Here is an 8,458-nt window from a genome sequence, read left to right as displayed (position 1 = left end):
GAAAAATGATAAGTCTATGTAGATTTCTATTTTGAAGATTTTTAACTCAAATTTTAAATTTTACGATAGACCCACAATAAGAAACGCAAATTCATGATTGATTAGAGAAACTACCAAGAAACTACTCCCTAATTTTATGCCAAAATTTTTAAACAACAAGGGTCTTAAGATAATAAAAATAAATAAATTATTATTACTGTTGTTGTTGTTGTTGCTGCTGCTACTGTTGCTACTGTTGTTGCTGCTACTACTGCTACTACTACTGTTCATGCTCCTACTGCTCCTGTTACTGCTCTTGCTCCTGTTGCTGTTACTGCTACTATTTTTGTTGTTGTTGCTGTTATGCTGCTGCTCCTGTTGCTGCTATAATTTCAAATATATTTAATCTGTTAATTGAAAATTTATATTACAATATTATTATATCTACTACCAAAACCCAAAAAATCTTCATGAGCCTTTTTCTTGGCCCCAGTTGAGATTTCTACTTTAAATGGGGTCTTTTGCTCATCAAAAACTCGCCATGATTACTTCATCACTAGGCTTGACTCGATTAATAACTATAAGCCTTGGCGACACTCGAGTTATCATCAGCATCATCCTGACACTACAAAGGAAATTCTATGGAGTACCTCATTTTGAAGCTGGCCTCGTGAAATAATCAACTAAATTAATCATGTTCAGATGATCCATCGATTTTGTTCAAACAGCTCATTTCTCAAGCTCTTAGTCAATATTTCTGCCACATAATGTTGTGTTGGAACATATATAGTTTTGACCAACCCAACTGTGATCTTATCTCTAATGAAGTGATAATCAATCTCTATATGTTTTGTTATTTCATGAAATATAGGATTGGCTGCCAATTGAATAGCTAATTTGCTATCACTCAATATTACGATAGGTTTATGAATGAAAACACCTAAACCTGAGAATAAACCCTCCAACCAGGTTAGTCCAACCATTTCTAAAGCCATGCTTCTATATTAAGATTTAGCTGAGCTCCTAAAAACTGTATATTGCTTCTTAGATTTCAATGACACCAATGATCTGCCAAATTATATTATATAACCAGTGACAGAACTTCTTATATTAGGACATGCTTCCTAATTAGAGTCACACCAGCAAGTTGAGTTTGTAGTTCCCGAGTCTTCATCAAAATACCTTGCCCTACTGACCCTTTTAATTATCTAACCACTCTATATGCAACCTCCAAATAAGATATGTTAGACATCTGCATTAACTTGCTTAGTATAAACTACGTAACTAATATCACGTCTAACAATTATGGCAAACATGAGTTTTCTAACCAATCTTTGATAAAGAGAAGCATCTTTCAGAACCTCATCATTGGTTATACCTATATCTTCATCAAACAGTAAGGAGGTCAGTTTAATATTAGACTCCATAGTTGTAAGTTCAAGCTTTGAACCAGCAAGACCAGTTTTTGAGATTAGTTCAACCAAGTTTGATTTAAATTAATCCCTTATTTTATCTTAACATCTCAATACCTTGAAAATATTTAATCTCACCCAAGTCCTTGAGCTTGAACTGTTGATGTAATGCTTTCTTAGCTTTAAGTCATTTCGATATCCTATTAACTTATAGTAGTTGTCTTTAGTATTTTCACTAAAATAGCAGTAATCACACTCTTTTCAATTGTACCCTTGATGTCCATAACTTGTGTCTGATCCTCTATTTGCTTTCATTGAAATAGGATTTATTTTCTTAATAATAGCAGCTACGCAAGTTAAGTATTGCATTTCATCCTCTAATATCATGGCATATGCCTGATTGAGTGTACGTGTAACTCTCTTCAGCAGAATCTGTCTCCTAGTTGAGAAATGTAAGTATTTGGTCCACTCAAAAACTGAATTATCCTTAATTCATACAAGTGATCTGCATATCTCTTTTACTTTGGATAATTGAATAATGGTGATGGAATCACCGCATCATATTCATTCTAAAAATTCTTTAATTTTATGAAGTACGTTATCATAGAATTAGTTCCTTATGATAGAACATTTATCTCCCTATTTAGCTAATACAATCTCATACAATTTACCATATTAAACCTCTCATTTAGATCTTCCCATACCTTAGATTCACTTGTTACATACATTATTTCACTTAACAACTCTACACTTACAGAACTCATCAATCATGAGAACACAATTGCATTTCAAGTTTCCCGCTCCTTATATAGTTCTTCTCTATAATTTTATAATGCCCCGAATCTGGTACCTAGAATGCTACACGGTGCTCGTGACCCCGAAGGACCATAAGCTAACCCATGGCGAATATTTATACCTAAACATTGCATAATATACTATATAAATGTAGAAATAAAGGCTGTAAGACCATAAGGTTCAAAATTGAGAAATAATATCTATTAAAATATAACATCTGGGTAGGGTATGAAATACCCAAAACAAAAAAAATAACTGACTGAACATGCTAGTCTGAAAAGCCTCTAATTAACTGAACTGTCTGAATAAGGAGTTGATGGGACATGTCTCAAACTAACTCTAACTACTGAAATAAATTAATTAATAAGATAATAAAGTAATGGTTATGTCCTTGAAGGATGAGGACTCACTTCTAACTCTAACTGTTGAGACTGGAAAGCTATTGATGCACTGAAGCTCGTGCTTCTGAACCTATGGTATAAAAGACCATAGCGCAAATACGTTAGTACGTTTGAAAGTACTGGTATGCGTATGAGGTAGGCTGAATGCAAAAGGGTTCACATGCATTAACTATACTAGCTGACTGACTAACATGAGTGTGAGAATACATGCATGAATACATAATAACTGTAACTGGAGTTCATGATAACATGATTACTGAGTCTGAGTACTGATAGCATGTGATGCTGATAACTATACAACTAAAAGAACTGATACTGAGCCACTGTATCTGACAGTCTAGTTTCTGATGGAACTAGCTGAGTTTCGTTCTATTCTGAGTTGACTGTATCTGACAGTCCTGAATTCTGTAGAACTATCTGAGTTTCATTACTGAAACTGAATAACTGTATCTAACAGTCCTGATTCTGTAGCTAAAATTATGGGAAGTAGTCATCTAATCGATATGCCCCAAATAAAGTAATATAGCTAAGGTGGGGTCCAATCTATAACCCTAATTAGAAGGGTGTCAATACCGCGCCACTGGTAAGGACAAGCTGAGGGTAACCCTCATCTGACAGTGTCCCCAAAAAGAAATGGTGAAGCCCTTATCTTCCAGTTCTTATCCACCTCATCAACCCTCATCTGACAGTGTTGATGTCTCAACCTATGCTGGCTATATAGTTCTAGAATGCAAGGATGGCTTTTAAGAATCACACCCTCATCTGACAGTGCATGTTCCCATCTTTGGGTTCACTCGGTGCTAATTCCTACTCCCATCTAAATGGACACTGAACATCATTAACTAAACTGGACTAAACTGAATTAATCGAGTTTCATTGATTGACGGAATATTACTGAGATTACTGACTTTTCCTGAGTCATATGACTGACTGAATTTTTGTGGACATGGCTCGATTGAGAGTATCTTGAAAACATGACACTAGCTCTAGGCACATAGCTAAATTGTCAGGTACAAGTACCCTCAGGGATCGATAGCATGAAACTAACAAAACATGACTTTCTTGAATACATGACCAACATCACAATCCATAATATAATAAGTTAGAGAATTCATGAAATAGAAGCTCTAAAGCACCACAAGGGTTACACATGTATCTATAATTCACCGACTAAGACATTTCATCAAACATGTGACATGCATAAGCTTGTACATGATTGGGGACTTCATATTATCAAACTAGTATCACACTTTTCCTTCTCATAGGCATTTAATCAAACACATGGGGAACATTCTTTGGTTATACAATCATCAACACATCTAATAATCATGGATACATCAATCAACGTGTAAATTTAAGGGTTTATTATGATTATTATGTAAATCACCATATCCTAGGGTCAATCATTGGAATATGTAATTTCAAACAGGATTCAAAACCCCACAACATCATGAACATCAATTTCAATTCAATTTAACTCATGAACATTCATACATACATATATCTTGGATTTTGAAAAGAGATTCTTGAGCTTCATGGGTAAAAAGGACCCATGAATCAACACATGACATACCTGGGTTGTGAGTTTCTTGAGGTTCTTAGACTTGAAGAACTTGGAATCTCTTAGTTTCTTGAAGAATGATTTGGATCTTGTTCTTAGGGATTATCTTTAAAAGAAAACCCTAATATGATATTTTAGATGGATAATGAACTTATGAGCCTTGGTCTGATATAATTAAGGGTTAAAATGGGTGAAAAAAACATAAATACCCTTTTAAAAATGACTTTAAAATAACTGAACGAGGTATGCGGCAGTGGGTACGATGGTCCGTTGCTGGGTCGACGGTTAGTCACTGGGTCAATGGTCTATTAGTCCTGATCATTGCACCTGGGTAGAATAGGGGTTCACTACCTCTGCTGCGATGGCTTGGGCGATGGTCCGTCGCTAGCTCGAAGGTCCATCTACCTGATCCATCGCCCTTAGGCAGAATGTGGTCTTACTGCCTCCGCTGTGACGACTTGGGCGATGGTCCATCGCTAGATCGACTGGCCATCGGCCTTCACCATTGTACCTAGGCAGTTTTGACTGCTTTCTATATTTTGACCATAACTTTATCTTCCGATATCGGATTTTGACGGAATGGTATCTAAGGCGAGCTTATTCAATTTCCCATATGACAATAAGTGAAAATCTTAAAAATTCCATGTATATAAAAGTGGATTCATCTTTCAATGTAAGTTTCTAACATACTTGGAATGATTTCAAGCTAGGTAGAAGTACGGGGTATCACAATATCTTCCCCTCGAGAACATTTGTCGTCGAAGAAGACTGAGTGAGAGGGGAGAAGGTAAACTGACGTACATACTGAACATGAATAACTAGAATATGATCTCATGACTGACATGATTGATAACTAAATATATCATACCGAACATGCATATCTGATGCATGATTATATAATTGAACCGACAATGAATGCATGATTGAATATGTAATGGTATTTAATACCAAGTTCATGATGGAGTTCTGAACATGAAACTGAATAAGTTTAAGAAGAACTGTTACCCTAAACTTGATTTCAGTTGGCGGAGAAGAGGTGAGGATACTTGGTCTGCATTTCTGCTTTTGTTTCCCAAGTAGCTCCCTCAACTGACTGGTTTTACCAAAGAACTTTGACTGGAGGGACTTCTTTGTTCCTCAGACTATGAGTCTGGTAGTCAAAAATTTCGACTGGAATCTCTACATAAGAGAGGCTGTTCTGAACATCTATGCTCTGAATAGGGACTACAATGGCTGAGTCACCAATGCATTTCTTGAGCAAAGAGACATAGAAGACTGGATGAGCTGAGGCTAGATCTAAAGGCAATTCGACCTCATAAGCTACCTTAATAAAGTGACTGTGAATTTTGAAGGGATTGACATATTGGGGACTGAGTTTTCCCTTCTTGCCAAATCTCTTCACTCCCTTTATGGGAGAGATCTTTAGATAGACATAATCACCAATCTCAAACTCGAGATCCTTTCTGCGCACATCTGCATAAGACTTCTGTCAAGTCTGAGCTACCTGGAGTCTTTCTTTGATCAACTGGACTTTTTCTAAGGCATCAAATACTAAGTCAAGCCTTATAACTGAGGCCTCACTAACTTCGAATCAACCGACTGGAGATCTGCATCTCCTACCATAAAGAGCTTTGAATTATGCCATCTTAATACATGAATGATAGCTGTTGTTTTATGTAAAATCAATCAAAGGCAAGTGCTCATCCTAACTACCCTTGAAATCAGTTGCACATGCTTGCAGCATATCTTCTATAGTCTGAATGGTCCTTTCTGCTTGACCACCTATCTAAGGATAAAAGGTGGTACTGAGATGAACTTGGGTACCAAGGCCCTTTTGGAATGCTTTCCATAAATGAAAGGCGAACTGGGTACCTCTATCTGAGATAATAGATAATGGGACACCGTGCAATCTGACTAACTCTCTGATGTAGAGTTTGGCATAATCCTGGGCTGAATAAAAGGTATGGACTAGAAGGAAATGAGCTTATTTGGTTATTTTATCTATAATGACCCAAACTGAATCATGTTGGTGACAAGTACGAGGCAAACCCATCACGAAGTCTATTTTCACTTCTTCCCACTTCCAATTAGAAATACTGAACTCTTGCATGGACCCACTATGCTTTTGATGCTCTATCTTAACCTCCTAACATGTAGATCTCTTAGCCACAAACTCTACAATATCTCTCTTTATCTCACTCCACCAAATAATTTTCCACAAGTTGCGGTACATCTTAGTGGTCCATGGATGAATAGAGTAGCATGCACCATGCACTTCTGCAAGAATTCGCTGCCTTAGGTCATCTATACCTAGAACACACAGATGACCATGACAATGCAGAACACCATCTCCCCATTGGGTGAAAACCTCTACTTTTTTATCCTTGACAGACTCTTTTAACTTGACTAGACTGGGATCTCTATCTTGCTTTTCTTTCACCTCGAAAACTAGAGATGATTATAAATCGACTAAGCGAATCCCTATTCTAGAAAGCTGATGGACTTCTTGATCTAGCTTCTTCTTACTATCCTTACCATGAGCAATACTACCCATAGATAGTCTACTGAGAGCATCGGCCACAATGTTGGCCTTGCTCGAATAATAAAGGACACTCATGTCATAATCTTTCAAGAGCTCTAACCACCTCCTCTAATAAAGATTGAGATATTTCTATGAAAAAACATACTGAAGGTTCTTTTGATTTGTGAACACATCTACATGAACTCCGTACAGATAATGCCTCCAGATTTTTAAGGAAAAAACTACGACTACTAACATGAGATCACGAGTAGGATAATTCTTCTCATAGAGTTTAAGTTGTCTGAAGGAATAGGATATGACCTTACCATGCTACATGAGGACACAATCCAAAATTACTATGGATGCATCATAATACACTACGAACCCATTTGAACCATCTGGAAAAGTTAAGACTAAAATTGTGGTAAATCTAGTCTTTAACTCCTGAAAACTCTTCTTACAAGGATCTGACCACTGAAACTTGACTTTCTTCTGAATCAATCTAGATATAAGGAATGAAATAAAAGAAAATACCTCAACAAACCATCTGTAAGTGCCAGCCAAACCTAAGAAAATCCTGATATCTGATGGAGAGATAGGTCTGGGCTAGTTTCTTACCGTTTTGGTCTTTTGAGAATCAACCCTAATGCCATCATCGGAAATGATATGACCAAGGAATGCTACTGAACTTAACCAAAATTCACACTTACTGAATTTGGTGAATAGCCGATGATTTTTGAGAGTCTACAATACTATTCTGAGATAGTCTGCATGATCATGCTCAACGTGGGAATAAACAAGGATGTCATCTATAAAGACCATGATGAATAAGTCCAAGTACCGCTTGAACACATAGTTCATCAATTCCATGAAAGCTTCTGGGGCATTGGTAAGACCAAAGGATATTACTAAGAATTCAAAGTGACCATATCAAGTACGAAAGACTGTTTTTAGAATGTCACATTCTCTAACTCTGAGCTGATGATAGCCTGATCTGAGGTCTATCTTAGAAAAAAAGCTGGCACCCTGAAGTTGGTCGAACAAGTCATCCATTTTGGGAAGAGGATACTTGTTCTTAATCGTGACTTTATTGAATTGATGGTAATCAATGCACATTCTGAGAGAACTATCTTTCTTGCACACGAATAAGACTAGTGAACCCCATAGGGACACGCTGGGTCTGATGAATCCCTTATCTAATAGATCATTTAACTTCTATTTCAATTCTCTGAGTTCTGCTGGTACCATTCTGTATGGAGAAATAAATATAGGCTACGTATCTGGAAAAAGATCAATGCCAAAGTCTATTTCCCTTTTGGGAGTAATTCCTGGGAGATCTTCGGGAAAGACATCTAAATGTTCATTTATGACTGGGACAAAATCAAGACTGGGGGTTTCAGAACTAGTTTCCTTAACTCGAACAAGATGATAGACATATCCTTTAGATATCATTTTCTGTGCCCGAAAGTAGGAAATAAGCTGACCTCTAAAAACTGAAGTACTACCCCTCCACTCTAGGATAGGTTTATCTGAAAACTGGAAGTGGACTATTCTATTTCTGCAGTCGATCATGGCATAGAAGGAATGAAGCCAGTCCATACTGATAATGACATCAAAATCAATTATCTCTAATTTGACTAAATCTACTGAGGTAATTTTCTGAGATACAATAACCGGACCATTTCTATATACCTGTTGGGCTATGATAGTTTTACCCACTGGGGTAGATACTGAGAAGGGCTCTGCTAGAATTTTGGGACTGACTCTGAAATCAATTGCCATATAGGGA

The 8,458-nt window shown here is 36.8% G+C and overlaps 1 pseudogene; it reads left to right on the top strand.

The window, feature by feature from the left end:
* Positions 1–430: 430 nt before the first annotated feature.
* LOC107846346 overlaps positions 431–8,458 on the top strand; it is a 183,378-nt pseudogene continuing 175,350 nt past the window's right edge.

The sequence above is a fragment of the Capsicum annuum genome, chromosome 11, assembly GCF_002878395.1.
Source record: "Capsicum annuum cultivar UCD-10X-F1 chromosome 11, UCD10Xv1.1, whole genome shotgun sequence".
NCBI lineage: Eukaryota > Viridiplantae > Streptophyta > Magnoliopsida > Solanales > Solanaceae > Capsicum > Capsicum annuum.
This window is presented reverse-complemented; position numbering and strand designations above follow the sequence as displayed.